The sequence below is a fragment of the Pteronotus mesoamericanus genome, unplaced genomic scaffold (assembly GCF_021234165.1).
Source record: "Pteronotus mesoamericanus isolate MK-2021 breed Mesoamerican mustached bat unplaced genomic scaffold, CSHL_Meso_final scaffold_651, whole genome shotgun sequence".
In the NCBI taxonomy this organism is placed as follows: domain Eukaryota; kingdom Metazoa; phylum Chordata; class Mammalia; order Chiroptera; family Mormoopidae; genus Pteronotus; species Pteronotus mesoamericanus.
This window is the reverse complement of record NW_026555325.1, coordinates 27,213,546-27,229,338: the sequence shown is the minus strand read 5'-3', so window position 1 is coordinate 27,229,338 and position 15,793 is coordinate 27,213,546. Positions and strand designations below refer to the sequence as shown.

The 15,793-nt window shown below is 33.8% G+C and overlaps 1 protein-coding gene across 1 annotated transcript in view; it reads right to left on the bottom strand.

Moving 5' to 3' along the window:
* Positions 1-12,260, bottom strand: part of SCN2A (sodium voltage-gated channel alpha subunit 2) — a 140,943-nt gene extending 128,683 nt beyond the window's left edge. The window contains exon 1 of the mRNA XM_054562599.1: positions 12,054-12,260. The gene's annotated coding sequence lies outside the window, so the exon portion shown is untranslated. The remainder of the gene's footprint in view (positions 1-12,053) is intronic.
* Between the last annotated feature and the right edge of the window lie 3,533 nt (positions 12,261-15,793).

Genomic DNA, 15,793 nt, shown 5'->3' with positions numbered 1-15,793 from the left:
GCACATATACCTGGCTGGCCCATGTATAACAAGTGTAATGAAGTTGCAGGATGCAAGGGAAGTACAGAGAAAAATGTGACTTTGCATATGAAAATATCAGGAAGCATTATAATAGAAATGACATTTAAATTGGATATAATTAGGACAAAAGTCCACATGTGTTTTCTAAAGCACTAAGTATTATTTTAAAAATTTCACTGCAAAACTGGATTCTATTGAGGACAAAAAAATATATTGAGTGGATTTTTTTCAGTATATATTGGAGTGGAAAGTGATACATTTTCTTATAGTGAACTGGTATATTTATGTTAGACAGACTATTCTATACATAAAGACATTGGCCTTTAAGAAGGATATTTAAGTTGAGATTTAGATGAAGATATGCATGAAAATTCTCTAGAAGAGCTAAACTGGGTAATTTCAAAATCGTAGTCATTTAGTGAAGTGATGTCAGCATCACAGTGGCATAAGACACTCCTCCTACTTTTCTACTCCACTCAGCAACAAAAATTTGGCATCTATCCAGAAACATAAGTGTCTCTGTGGGAACTGTGGAATCCACAACCACATGCCAAGGGGCTCAAGAGGAGTCTCATCCACCTATACATCAGGTAATAGGCAGATTGACCCCAGTACAAGCTGTGGTCCCTCCAGAAGGCTGTGACCTGATTCCAGCTCCTCTCTGCCACAGTCCAGGAGCACCTGAACAATGCTGACTTGGGAAGTCATCCACAGACAAGAGAGCCTTTGAAGTCCACGTTGCAATTCAATGGAGTGGGTAGGAGGAACAGCTTACCTTTGCCCGCATCACACTCCCCCCAAGGTGGCACAACTTAGGGCTGAGTGAGTTCTCAGCCATGACTTCTCCTTGGGGGAAAGGGAGATGGACAAGTGAATGCCTAGCTTCCCCAGCTGTGTGGGACAGTAGTAAAGAGACTCTCTTGCAGATTCCAGGCTAGTAAATTGGAAGTTCCCTGACTGGAGGAAGGAAGGGGATAGAGAGAGCAGCAAATAAAAATAACAGAGGGTATTAAGAGCGGATAGTCACTGAAGACCAGGAAATCCACACAGAAACCCCTGGTAGTGCAGTGCCTGCTGACCTCTGCAACTGGCCTGAGTGCTACACCCATACCGCACCCCTACTTTGCAGCTGGCTCCTTGGGCAGGCTTCTGAGGACAGCAGCAAGAGGGATATCTGACAAATGTCTAGGGAGCACGTGCAAAAGACCAAACATAAATTAAGGACTAAAGAACTCAATTGGATGAAATGAAATATGCAATAGAGATTATCAATAGCAAAATAGACCAAATAGAAGAATCTGTGAGTTATAAAATAGCACTCTTGAAATAACTCAATTAGAAGAAAATAAAGAAAAGAGAATGAAAGAGTGAAGAAAGCCTATTCAATCTATGGGACACCATAAAAAGAAACAGTGTGTGAGTTATTGGAGTTCCAGAAGAAAGAGAGGGAGAAGGGAACAGAAAGCTTATCTACAGAAATAATGGCTGAGCACTTCTCACACCTGGGGAGAGATTTGGACATCCAAGTTCATGAAACGAATAAGTCAGCCCATAATTTTAACCCAAAATGATCTTCCCCAATATGCATTATAATAAAATTGTCAATATCAAAGAAAAGAATGGGATACTAAAAGCAGGAAGAGAAAAAAGACTGTAACCTAAAAGGAACACCAATTATGCAGTTAGTGCATTTGTTAGCCAGGAGTAAGTGGGATGATATATTCAAACTACCAAAAGAAAAAAAATGCCAACCAAGAATACTCTATTCAGCAAATTTATCCTTCATAAATGAAATAAATAAAGACTTTTCTAGACAAACAACAGCTGAGGGAGTTCATCACCTGCCTCCTAAGAAGTATTAAAAGGGATTCTTTTATCTGAAATGAAAGGGCACAAATAAGTCACATGGAAACATGAAAATATTTAATGTACTGGTGAAGATAAATGTATAGACAAATTCAGAATATTCTAATACTGTAATATGATGGTATGCTAGCCACTTAACTGTAACACAAAGGACAAGTGTATTAAAAATAACTACACCTAATATAATTTGTTAATTAGTACACAGTATAAAAAGTAGATTATGACATGAAAAACCTAAAAAAGCAGGAGTAAAAGGCTAGACTTTGTGTATGTGTTTGAAGTTATCAGCTTAAATTTATAACTTCAAACACATGCAAAAAGTTTTGTGATACATTTATATAATGTAAAACTATACATCAGTTGAAGTGATTGAGCTTTGTGACCACGTATCAAAATGATAAATTCTAAAAAACAAACAAAAACTCATTGAGAGTAAAAGCAAAGTATAGAAAGAGGCAGTAAGATTCTGCTGTATAAAAATTTTAAAATAAACAAAATGGGGTTCCATATTATATATGTGTTCAAGTTATATGGGGTACAACTTAAAAATATAAAGTTTGTACATCAAATTCAAAATAGCTGTAATGTGAGAAGAGAGTGATAAGAATGGGATCAGTACAGGGTAAAAAGTAGTCTTCCACTATTCCATATTTTATCTCTTTTTATAAGACTCTGAACTAATATGACAAAAGAAGTCATAATGAATGTTTTAAAGTAAACAAAATATAAAGTCCAATAAGAAATATTTCCAAAATTATGACCAATCTCATTTTGTAGCTTTGGCTGCTTTATGTGGGCTTTGATCAGCAATAAAACCATGTGAGTAGTTTTACATAATTTGTTCCAGTGTCACCCCGTTGGTCCACACGTGTGCCTCCCTTCATTTCTGGCCCCTCTGTGGTTGTCCCTCAATTACTCTCTTGCCCAGCCTGTTCAACTGGATGTGCATTCTTGTCATTTACTATTAGATTCCTTTACTGACCCAAATAACATTTCTTGCCTTATGCATTTTTTTATACTAAGTTCTTAAATGGTTAAAGAATTTTGTCTGGGTTTGAAGACAAAGTCTCCTTATTTGTTTTATGTTTCTTCTATCCAGAGAAACATGTCTTTCATCAGTACTGAAATTTTCCTGCTATTATGTTCAAATATCAAATCTCCCTCATTATCTCAGTCATTTCTAGAATATCCCTTCAGTGTTCTTGAAATTTTAATTCTACTTATTACGCCTTTTTGCATCAAGAATGCCATTAATGTATTCTAGGTAAATTATCATTTACATCTACAAATCTTTCATTCTTATTTCAGTTCTATCTAATCTGTTAAATCCATACATTGAGCTTTAAATGCTAATTCTTATTAATTTCATTTACAAAGTCTGTTTGGTGTCCTTTTTCAATATCTGCCTTTTCTTAGTTCATAGAGTTTTATTTTTATTTCTTAACACTTTTATCATTTTTAACATGCTTATTCATAGTTTATTTTGAATTATTTTATTATCACAAGTTCCTGGGATGTTAATTTTGTTTCTTTTTGTTATGTTTGTTGAATATCCATACAGTAGTTTATTTCTTATATAGCTTTTTCTTTTATTGAGGGTTTACGTTAAGCTTTCTTTCTCTTAAGATCTAAAGTTTTGAGAAAATGATCTTCAATTATTTTTCAATTGCTTCTGCCAAGTATTAAAAGATATTGGCCTGCATCATCATAGAAATGAAAATTAAAACTGCAACTAGATATCACCTCGTACCAGTCAGAATACCAATAAATCAACAAATAACAATTGTTGACAAGGATGTGGAGAAAAGGGAACCCTTGTGCACTGTTGGTAGAATTGCAAATTTGTGCAGCCAATGTGGAAAGCAATATGCAGTTCCCTCAAAAAATTAAAAATAAAACTACCTTATGACCCAAAAATTCCACTCCTGGGTATTTATCCAAAGAAATACAAAACACTAATTTGAAAATATATATACATCCTTACATTCATTGCAGCATTATTCACAATATCCAAAATATAGAAACAATCTAAGCGTCCATTGTTAGAACACTAGGTAAAGAAGATGTGGTACATATATACAATGCAATATTACTGATCCATAAAAAAAGAATAGAGCTTACCAATTGCTAAAACATGGATGAACCTAGAGGGTATCATACTCAGTGAAACAGAAAGACAGACAAAGACAAATACCATCTAATTTCATTTGTATGTGGACTCTAGAAAACAACATAAATGAACAAACAAAACTGATGGTTGCCAGAAAGGAAGGGGGTTGGGGGGCTGAGTGAGAGAGGTGAAGTGATTAAGTAGAAACTAGAAGTTACAAAATAGTCACGGGGATGTAAAGTATAGCATAGGGAATACAGTCAATAATATTGTAATAACTATGCACGGTGTCAGGTGGGTGCTGGAATTATCAAGGGGATACTGCATAAGTTACATAAATGTCTAACTGCTATGTTGTACACTTGAAACTAATATAATATTGAATGTCAATTATAATTAAAAATAAAAATAATAATGAAAAAAGATACTAATTTCTACATTAATTTAGACAACAAGGAATTACATTTCACAGAATAGTGTATATCTAAATTCCCTTTGACATGATGCAATCGTGGGGTTTTAATTCTTTAAAAATTTATTTTATTTTATTTTATTTTTAAATTAAATATTTTGAGGTAATAGTGATTAATAACATTATGTAAGTTTCAGGCACACAGTTTTATAATACATTACCTGTAATTCCTTTTTAAAATACTTTTCTCCAAAAGACAGAACAGATAAAAGTGTCCTTGAATACCTGGACAAGTAGATTATATTTTCTAATTCTTATTTCAGTGAGAATACAACTCTTTAAGGCTTTATGCTCTACAAAGCAGTTCTCAGATTCAATTCTCCATATTACAAAGTTCAAGACCTCCTTATATTTTCACAGACTTTAAAACTAAGACCTTTGAAAATTTAGACCTTATTTTAAATAAGATATGACCCCCTTCTACTCCCCATATCCATGTGTCAACTTTCATGTTTATCTCTCAGGAATTTAGTTATCTCTTTATTTCTGAATACTGTAGTTTTCCCTTTATATTAGAAACTTAACTATGTATTTAAAAAGCAGTTTTATTTGTTAAAGCTTGAGTTTGTAGATGTTGGTAAAGGAGTTTCATGTTTACTCAGTCTACAAAGTTGCCAGAATTGAAAATTCTCATAGGTTTCGTGGAAATTGTTACTTTTATTTTAATAGATCTCATTTAACTTTAAATTTCTGGGAATGTAGGAAGCTTTGGACCTCAGGATGCATTGTAGAACTAGCCACAAGCCATCAATACAGGCCCTTTTCTGAAAGCCTGTGGACAGCCTATGTCAGGTACAAAAGGATTTCCCATACTCAGCTTCTTCTGAGTCTAGGTTGGTAATAATAGCATATATTTACTAACATAGTTGTTTCTGCAGACAATTCACCTCCCTAAGGAATTAGGCTCAAAATTCATGGAGTTATATTATTCCTGGTGAAATTAGTAGGGATTCAAGAAGAGTCATAGATTTCAGTTGGTGGATTTATCAAGAACAGTAATTGGGCTCCTTATTTTCATGCCCTTCATCTACCTTGATGGGCCATTTTACATATTAACTTTCTGACCCTTAAGCACCTAAATCACAGATCATTTTGGGGGTAGTCTAATTGAATATAAAGTATGGCATAGTCCTTTTTTTTTTCACTTTCCTCTTATCCAGCTGTTAGAAATGGGGAGATTGTGTATCACAGTTTGTTTGGGATAGTCCTGATTCACTCCTGTTCTAGAGAAATTATTAACAAACCACATTGTGATTTAGATGATACACTTTATGGTCACCCTGTCTATACAACTAGGTGTCCCAGTCTTCTGGAACCACTGATGCAGGAAACAGTGTCAGTCTACGAGTACTTCTCTGGCACCTCCCAGCAGCCTGACAATTTCAGGACCGCCACAGCTGCTCAATCCAGGGAAGACACGGAAAAAGAGGAAAACATCCCAGCTGGTATTGCTGGGTTGACAAAGATGCTATTGCAATTGTCCTCTGACTGGCTTGCTTCATTTCTTAGATATTTCACATTTTGACATCAGTTACTCAGAGAAGGGAGACAGTGCTAATCTTCTCATCATAATCTCCTCATAAACTTATTATGATATTCCAACCAATCCACTATCTTTCATATGAGCATAATAAAAACTTTGTTTTTCCATTGCCATTCTCCTGTACATATCACCCAAAACAAAATGTACTAAGGCATAATTTTGCAGTCACATAATTGTATATTTATTTGTTAATACCACCATGACATTCTCTTACTGAAAGTGTATCATAACGCCAACTAATTCTCAATATAAGACAATCATTTTAAAATATAATAATAATTTAAAAAACTCAAAGCACTTCTTGAGGTAATCACTTCCTAAGATCATTTTAGTCTGGTATGGAAATAATTTTTAACAAGTAGGAAAAAAGTTAACTAAAATAATTTTCTCACACTCAAAATTCTTTTAACACATTATGATAGAGAAAATATATTTAAATACTCATAATTCTTAAGCCATTTCTTCAAAAATTTTCACAAATAATAAAAGGCCCTTACATGCTAGAAAATATTTTTTATTATTAATGTAGTTAGCAATTATATTTTCCTCCAAATGAAGATCTTGACGTAAAAGTTTAATGGAATATTACCAGGAAAAATTTGCAAAGTCCACCTCCACCTCTGCTTCCACCCACCTTTGATTTCTCTAAACTCAAAAGCAGTAAGAGTAGATGACACTAATATATGAATATTCCTGGGAGATAAGCCAGTAGCTTTCACTTTTGACTTTTAATATAAATCATTTCATGTTCTTAATGTAGTCCATTTTTTCCTACATAAAAATTATATTTCAATAGGTATTAATATATTGCCAATGGCATTATCATAAAAAGTATATAAAATTATAATATGCCTTAAAATCAATATAATATAAAATTTCAATTTTGATGATTAAAGATCTCATTGCTTTCATAGTTATTATGACCCTTTCTTGAATTCTAAAGCAAGATCTTCTACCAACATAAATCTTTTTTTCAAAAATCTTAGTTACTATATTTAAGCAAAAATGGACATCATATTAAACTTGTGTTCTAAACATAATAGACTTGTGAAGTAGCTGTTTGCAAAATCTAAATCTACAGTATTTTAAGATTCAAAATATACATTAAAATATTTTTCTAATTAGTTTCCCTTTGAATTAAACTTGTTTGTAACTATCATCAATATTTAAAGCACCCTGAATAAAATGCATTAATAATTTATAAAGAGTGATAAAATCAGAAAAGTAGTGGGAATATTTTTTTCTATTGGCAGCATCTGAAAGTGGTTTGGAATTGATGTTAAAAGTATTTGTAGCCTTTGTTAGAAAGTTTTTTCAATAGAAATTTTAGAAGAGCTTATATATACCTTCCAGCATGTTTGCTTTGAGTAGAAATCTGAAACATATTATTCTAAGACCTGCTTTGTGTTTTCTATAACCTATTATAAAATTATAAAATAAATATTTTGCAAAGAGACTCAATGACAAAACCAAACACAGAATTTAGTCCTTTGAAAGTGCTCTGAACTGAGAAGTGGTGAGCCTGGTTTGCTGCATGATGAACACACACCTCAAAACCTCTAGTACCAGGCATTGTTCATGATCCCCATGCGGGTGCACAACAGCTGTTAGTGGAATTGAACTTGAGTTAGTGTTTCTCTTTCAGATCATCAGCTATCCCATCCACACCCCCTAAAATGCCACACTGCTGATCAAGAAAAGATGGAGACAAATAAACATCAAGTTCCAAAATGGATGAGTTGAGTTCCACAGCTAGCAATCATAACCCAACATTTCTTTAAAAAAAAAAAAAAAGAATAAAAAACATACACAAGTAAAATCTAAATTTCATCTTAACATTTTAATAGCTGGGAACTAAAGCTAGATAAAGATAATTTCATCCAAGGCTTAGTTGAATGAGATTGTTGTGAGGATATCTAGATGTGACTCCCAGGGGAAGAAGAAAACAAATACTGATGGGCAAGGGGAAGTCTGCCTTTATAATGTTGCTCACAGTCAGCCCTGAGGCGTGGAATGGGTGTATCTGTGTCTTTAACTGTATTTCTACCTAAATGTCTACTTTTGTCCTTTTCATTCTAACATGTCAGGCTCGCCATACAGCCCGATAGAGTTGGGTACAAAAACAAGGGCGTGACATGTCGATCCAGCCAATTCTGATCTGAACTGAGAAAGCAGTTATTATTTCACAGGCATCTCTGTAAAGAAAAGGGTTCTTCATCATGCCTGAGCCTTTGCCAAGGCCTCGCATTGCTATTCTATGGTGTTGGGTGCAAGGGGATACTTAGACATGGCTTTAGGAAAGGTGCAGGAAGATTCTGGAACTGCCACTAGAAAAGAGAAAGAACCGCTGGAAGGAAGCTTCATAAAGAAGGTTTGGGAAGGAAGTGTGTAATCAAATCAACGTCCTTTCTTTTTACACATGTCTTGTGAAGGTACTAAAGAAACCAATGGAGGAAAAGACCAGAGCTTGAATAATTAACTCAGATGCTGGCAAACCACGTCTTAATAGTCAAACTGGATACCCATACTAGATATATGTTGGCCTAATCCTATGGAAACAGGTCATTCTGAATAAGAAATAGGTAACGGAAGTATATCTAAGAAGCTTAATGTGAAAGAGTTATTAGTTTCTAATTCAAGGATTAATGTGACAAAAAATGTGCTCTGCTGGAAAGTGTTTTGCTACTGAAGATAAGTTATTTTTCTCAGAAAGTCCATATGCTACAAATACCCTTTTCTGAGGACCCCCATGATTTAAATAGAAGAGGTATTTTACAGACAAGAATTTAATTTCCAAGAACAGAGCACCTAAAGTGAGTTACATCAGCTTTCCTTTATATCATCTCCTACCCCATCTTCTTGTTTCAAGGAAAAAATATTCTTGAACCTTCCCTCTCTTATCTCTTGTAGGACTGAGATTTATTTTTTGTTTCTTCTTTTGTTTACAAATTTTTCTTTACTGACTTAATAACCTTACTCTATGAAGGGGCTGGGGTTTCTCTAATCCTAACTGAAATCAAATTTCCCTCCACAGTACGTTACCCCTCCAAAAAAAAGTTATCTCTTTTCTTTCTCTGGTAAAAGTCTTAAAATCTAAAATTATTCCTCAGCTTTCTCATTTCCTGTTTAGTCTGAGCCCCTGTCTCCATAAATCTACTATACATCTTAAAATATACCCATGGCCTAATAGTAACAATGAAGTCCATCAGCTCCTACCCAATTCTCTTATTAACTAACCACATTATGCTTGTGCTACTGTTTCTGAGCTCTGTTTTGGTCATCAATTTACCTGCTTTGCCTCCTATGGCTTTGTTATTCCTACAACTTCTCCCATTACTTTTCCAGTTAATTAGTATACTTTCTAGATTTGTTTTAGTCCACCTAATCTTAAATTTATACCCTCAGTCATCTTTACTTCAATTTTATTCCCCAAAGGTGTTTATTTACATATGACCTAATTCTTGCCACAGCTTTGTACATGTCCATATATTCAGCTTTATCTTTTAATCTAATATCTGGACATAAAATGTCCACCTGATAGACTGTATCAATGTGAGAGTATATGTTAGCATGTCAAAAACATAATATCAAAACTCAGATTAATTATCCTCACTTTTATTGCCCCATAAAAACATAACAAAAAACAAAAAAAGACTACCCCCGGATTTGATTCAGATTGGACTTTTAATATTCCTTGTAATTTCCCTATACAAATTCTTATAGTTCTTCATTTTTTTTTTTTGCATTTGCTTGCCTCATCTTTGTGCCTGAAATAAACAAATTTTTATTTATTTACACTCAACTTACTCTGAGCTCCTCATGACCAGAAATGGTGACTTTTGGCTTATTCTGAATCTCAGATGCAATAACACAGTACCTGGTACAAGGCAAGTATTCACATACTTGTCTCACCTACTTTCTTATCTTCATTTTCATGTTTATAATATTTTGAGCTATAGTACTATCTGTACGTGCAGGTTTCCATGTTAAACTCCACGCTTCTATTTATCTCTCAGTATCTACAGTGAATAGTTCTTGACAGGTGTGTGGTACTCCATAAATACTGCATGTAGAAGCGGCGCATTATAATCTCCTCTTTTCTCAAGATATGGAAGCAGTAATGTGTAGCTTGTGCCCAGTAAGAGGAAAAAAAGAGCAAAGTACAGGGCATGAGATGATAATCTTGCAAGGGTAGATAGACTAATCAATATGAACAGTTTGTTGTGTTAGGTAGGAGGAATAGAGCTGCAAGTTAGTACATAATCATGCATATCATTCATGAGCATAGAGTAGAATAATATACCTCATCAAATGAAGAAGGAAGAATGCTGAGAAACAGAGAGTTGTCATAGCTGTTGTTTTAGTTTTCTTGGATGCCTTGTCAAGAGGCCTGCTTAGGAAAATTGAACACTGCATACAATATGCAATTGAGTAGCATGTACACTAAAAGAAACTGCACTTCATAAAATTTACCCAAACACACACACACACACACACACACATTTTCAGCACACCTGCTATATGCCATTTAAATTCACACTAGAGGTAAATTGAGTTACTGCTATGAAAGACATTGAAAGGGGACTAAATGGTAATAGAAAACAATATAGTAAAGATTAAATTTTTTTTAAAAAAGAAAAACATTGAAAACTGCCAACCACTGTGCTAGCTTTGCCCCTGATTCTAATTTAGTATGCAGCTCTGGGAAATTCACTTAATCTCTCAGCCACAGTTGTTAGTCTTTAAACGATGATACAGATAAACACTAACGATCTGTGATTCTAAAAATTCCTGTGTATATAGAAACATGTCAAACTTAAATCTCCATATAGATAACAAATGTCAAAAGGATGGATTTATTTTTCTTGGTGGTTCAAGCCATCCTATAAAATCATTCCCCATAGCTTTGACACAGCACAGCTACCTCTTTATAGGAAAATGCTGAGTGAGATAGAAACATCCTGATGCACCCCCACCACCTGCCACTTACACACACACACACACACACACACACACACACACACACACACACGGCTCTTTCCAAAGAGAAGAGAATGAGGCTTTGAAAAACAATCTTATAGGCTAATTTTTAAATATTTAACATTTTATTTTAAATTAATCTAAATGGATTCTGGACTTTTAAATGCAAGATTGTGACATTGCTTTCTTCCTATTAATTTGATAATAATAAAAAGAGAATTTAGGGAAAAGTATGAGGAGAAGCATAGAAAAACAGAGCTATTGCATGCAATTTCTAGCTCCTGAGTCATCCTACTCTTTAGCACAGCTGAAGTCACATGACCGAAAATAATTTAAAATGTGAATGCCTTATACAACATCAACTATTTTTAATGGCCGCAGTCCTATCTTCACAAATTCATTAAGATCTGAGAAAAATCCATTTTTCAGCAATTAATTTATTTTCAGTTTACTCCTTACATCCATGCTGAGGGGAGAGGGAGGTCTGTATTATCCTTCCAAGTCAATTAAATACTACATAAATCTTCCATTCATTGGGGAATAAATGACTTACATATTTTTCTTAAAGAGAGAAGAAAGCACAAAGAAACCACACCATTCAGGCTGGCAGGAAAGGTTCAGAAGGCCTTTAGGCTCAGGATGTGGCATGCCTCTGAGGCTGCTCTCAGACGGCTCAGCTCTGAGCTGTAGCAAAGCCACTGCCATGTTAATCTGCTTCATTACATCTCTAGTTTGTTCACCGCATGAAGGAGCAGTTATTTCCCTTGTGAGAAGGAGACCCAGCCTTCACTTTGAAAGCTTTACCTTCAAAAGGCACAAAAATATAGCCACAGATGGACACTGAAGGCCAGAAAGTCAAGCCAGTATTAAAATATAGCATTGTGGAGTTGGAGCTCATTTCATTCTAGGAAGATTTATAAACACCGAAAGGCTAGATTTAGAGCTTTTGAATCTTTTAGATCTGAATCCAAGTTTACAAAGCATATGTCTTATTTTAAATAATTTCATGAACATAGATAACAATTCTTTAATAGGTCAAAGATAGAATTATGTTGGCTTACCTGAAATAAAGGAAATTGTATATCATAGCACAGAATCCATATATGTGTTGAATATAATAGTCTCCAAAGCGGTCCTTCAGAATTCCAGCTAGAGCAGGAAGTAAAATCTCACATGTATTCCACCCTCACTGAAAAGGAAAAAAAGCAAGAAACGACGTCCTCAGCACCTTCTCTGCTTCTGCCTTAGCTTTCTGTTCTGACACTCACTCGATGGTATCCACTGTCTGTTAGAAAGCAGCATGCTAAATTGAAATAAATAAATAAATAAATATAGGGCAGCATCTTACATGACAGCTCCATCTCCTGGCCAGAAGTGGAACCATATTCATTCAAGAATGTTTGGCAATGCCCCATTTAGCAAGTTTGATAAAGTGCAGTATAGTCCATAATTCTACTGTATTTGAAATCAACTATCTGTAAATTAAACATTTAAGAAACATTAGGTTATTAATTTTCAAAATATGTAATCTTACTTTTAGGATTTAGTTAAATTTATTTACCTTATATTTAAATGGAAGCTTTTCATACATCACTAAAAATTTCATACTTACTTTAAGACATGTATTTACCTCATGTAAAAAATATGTATCCACTATGCAGTAATTTTAGATGTCAAATTTGTCTTTACTGGGTACCTCTTTGAGGAGAAGTTGTATAGGTTTTTGTTTCTACAGAAATTCTGTGTTATATTGTTAATTGTTTTTATGGGGGAGACGTTGAAAGTTAAAGTCAATACAAGACAAATAAATTACTAAAAGACAAACTAGAAAATCTTCCATCAAACACAACTTTTAAAGATATTTCAAAGTATACAGATTTTAAATTACACCCTATATGATATTTGATAATTACTGTACACTATAATGTGTAGTTATATCTTATTGGAGGAATAAGAGAAAAATTATAATGAGAATGAACTTAGTAAATAATGAGTTAATTGGGCATACATATTATGTGATAAATAACATATTTGTTTCATTAATTTTTCTATGGTCAATTGTGAAACCCTGGTTTATTTTTTAAATTTTGAAATAAAGAGATAGACAGTCTTTTACTTTTTTACAATGCCATTCAAATTTGGGGACAGGTAAACAAACTGAAATTTTCCACAGTCTTTTTTTTAATGAAGGAATACACCCACATATTCAAATATACATGTATATATAAATGATTGAATCAGAGCTCTGTTGTTCTCAAATCAGGACCCAAATGTCACTTTCTAACTTGTTGGCTTGGGCGTTAAAGTGGTGCAAAGTCACAGAAGGGGCAATCTGAGCTGGCAGTCAGACGACATCAACTCTTGCCTTTGGATCTCATGCCTCAAGCTCCGTTTTTCCTTCTGACCAAAGAGTAAAAGAACGTTTTTCTCCATGTTCCCCTTCAGCTCAAACATGGTATCAGTTTATGTTTTGTGTTACAGTTTTTCTTCTTTAACATTTATAATTTAAATGTATTTTTATTGTATTTTATCCATTACCATTTATTCCCCTTATATCCCCTTCTACTTCCACCAACATCCTCCTTCCTCCCTCACAACCACCACACTGTTATCCATGTCTATGAGTTCTTTTTCCTTTTTGTTCAATCCCTCCACACCCCTAACCCCCCATAGCTGTCATACTGCTCTCTATGAGTCTGTCTGTATTTTGTTTGTTAGTTTATTTTGTTCGTTAGGTTCTGCACATGAGTGAAGTCATATGGTATATGTCTTTCTGACTGGCTTATTTCACTTAGCATGATGTTTGCCAGGTCCATCCATGCTATTGCAAAGCATAAAATTTTATTTTTTTCCATGTGCCAAGTAGTATTTCATTGGGTAAATATACCAAACAGATGTGTGAACTAAAATTCTCCCTAGTTTTTTGATATTCCAAAGTTTTTCATTAGCTGTTACAGCGGTAATGCAGCAACTCTGTCCGTGGTGCTGAAAACCAACTCCAGAACTCAAAGTATTCTGCCTGAAATTGGTTCAAATGTTGTCTTTGAAATATTTGGTAAAAATTTGATTGTCAAAAGTTCCAAATCATCCAGAACAAGTAGTTGTATCTAAGGTACCTAAGATACAAATATCTAGGTAATATTTTATCCATAGAATATCTAGTATACATGTTGACCAGAAGCTATAATGCTGATGAATCAATTTAATAAAAATGATTATTAGTCACACTTTCTTTGACTCTTTTATAAAATATTTAACTTTATCCTTGTTAATATTATATTACATATATTTTTTTCCAGCATTAGTGCCCCTTTTTGATAGATAAGGATACCTATCTCCTGTATCTTGTCCAGAGCTAATTATCAAGCAAATCAGAAAAACAAACTTGGTTCTTTAAATTTTACCTTACTCCTATTTCTACAATACTATTAAGATATATTTATATAATGTTTAAAATATATTATTAAGATTTTACAAATAAATATAGTGACTTGGCATATCAAATTATTTAAATATGTACACTCAAGTATTTTATCTCTTAAGTTTTCAGCAAAAACATAGACTATTGTTATAAAGGATCAGGGCACATAAATTATAATAACTTTTTAAAAATTTTCCAGCAAAACATGTTTAATAGAAAAAAAGCTTGAAATAAGAAAACTAGATCCTGAGATGCCACAAACACAAAAGATCATCAAAGCCTCACTTTATTATTAAAATCATGAGGAATTTATAATAATTTATATAACATTTAAATATTTTTCTTAAAATATCATTTTCTTATAATTTTGCAGGTTAATTTTAACCTTTAGGAATATGTGTCTATTTTTTCCTGGGTTTTTATGTACCTCCAGGCATGCCACCATACACTCCAATGGATACAATAACCATGTTTGAGGACCACAAGATTATGTGACATAAAATCAATTGATCTCAGCAAATAGGTAATAACTTAAAGCTTTTTTTCATATATTCATTTCCAGCGTGTAATTTAACTTTAGATTAATCATAAAACAAGGAATTCAATATTAATAAATGATATCTTTTGAATAGTTACAAAACATATTTTCATTCTCATTTTTAATATGTTGTTGTCTAAACCACTGTGGTCTATTTGTAAACATTGCCACAATCCTTTTCTCATTCCTAAATTCATGTCTTTTGCACTGCAACTATCATTAAGAGATAGAGACTATTTTTCCATTTTTTTACCTGGGCTGACCTCATGACATAGCAATAGGGTGTAGTAGACATGATATGGTTCCCCTCATAAGTCCAGGCCTTAATATTTCCTGCTGCTGCTGCTTACTTTCTTGGAACCCTCTCTGAACACCATATGAGCAAGTCTGGGTCTGTCTGGTGGAGGACATGAGACCACATGGAGTAGATATAGGTTTCCCAGCGGTGAACTTCCAAAAGTAACTAACCTCAAGCTGATGTCAGAGCTGAATGACAGGTGAATGAGCAGATCCAGCTAAAATTAGCCAAATCTGATCAGGATCAGCAGAACCAGAAAACCAAAAACCAACTCATTGTTTATTTGGGGATGATTTGTTGTGTGTCTGATCCAGTTTCTTCGTGCTTAGTTCAGTAGTGTATTTTCAGTTATATTAAAAAGCATTTGAAACATTGCCTACTTTCTCCTTGAAATACCTTCTTCACTTGCCTTTACTGATAACCATTCTATATTCTAAATTTTCTACACATTATTGCTTCTTCTTAGTGTCCTTTGCTAGTTTTCCCTTCTATTGTCCTACTTTTGAACATCGATGTGCCCCAGAAAATGGTCTTTAACAACCCC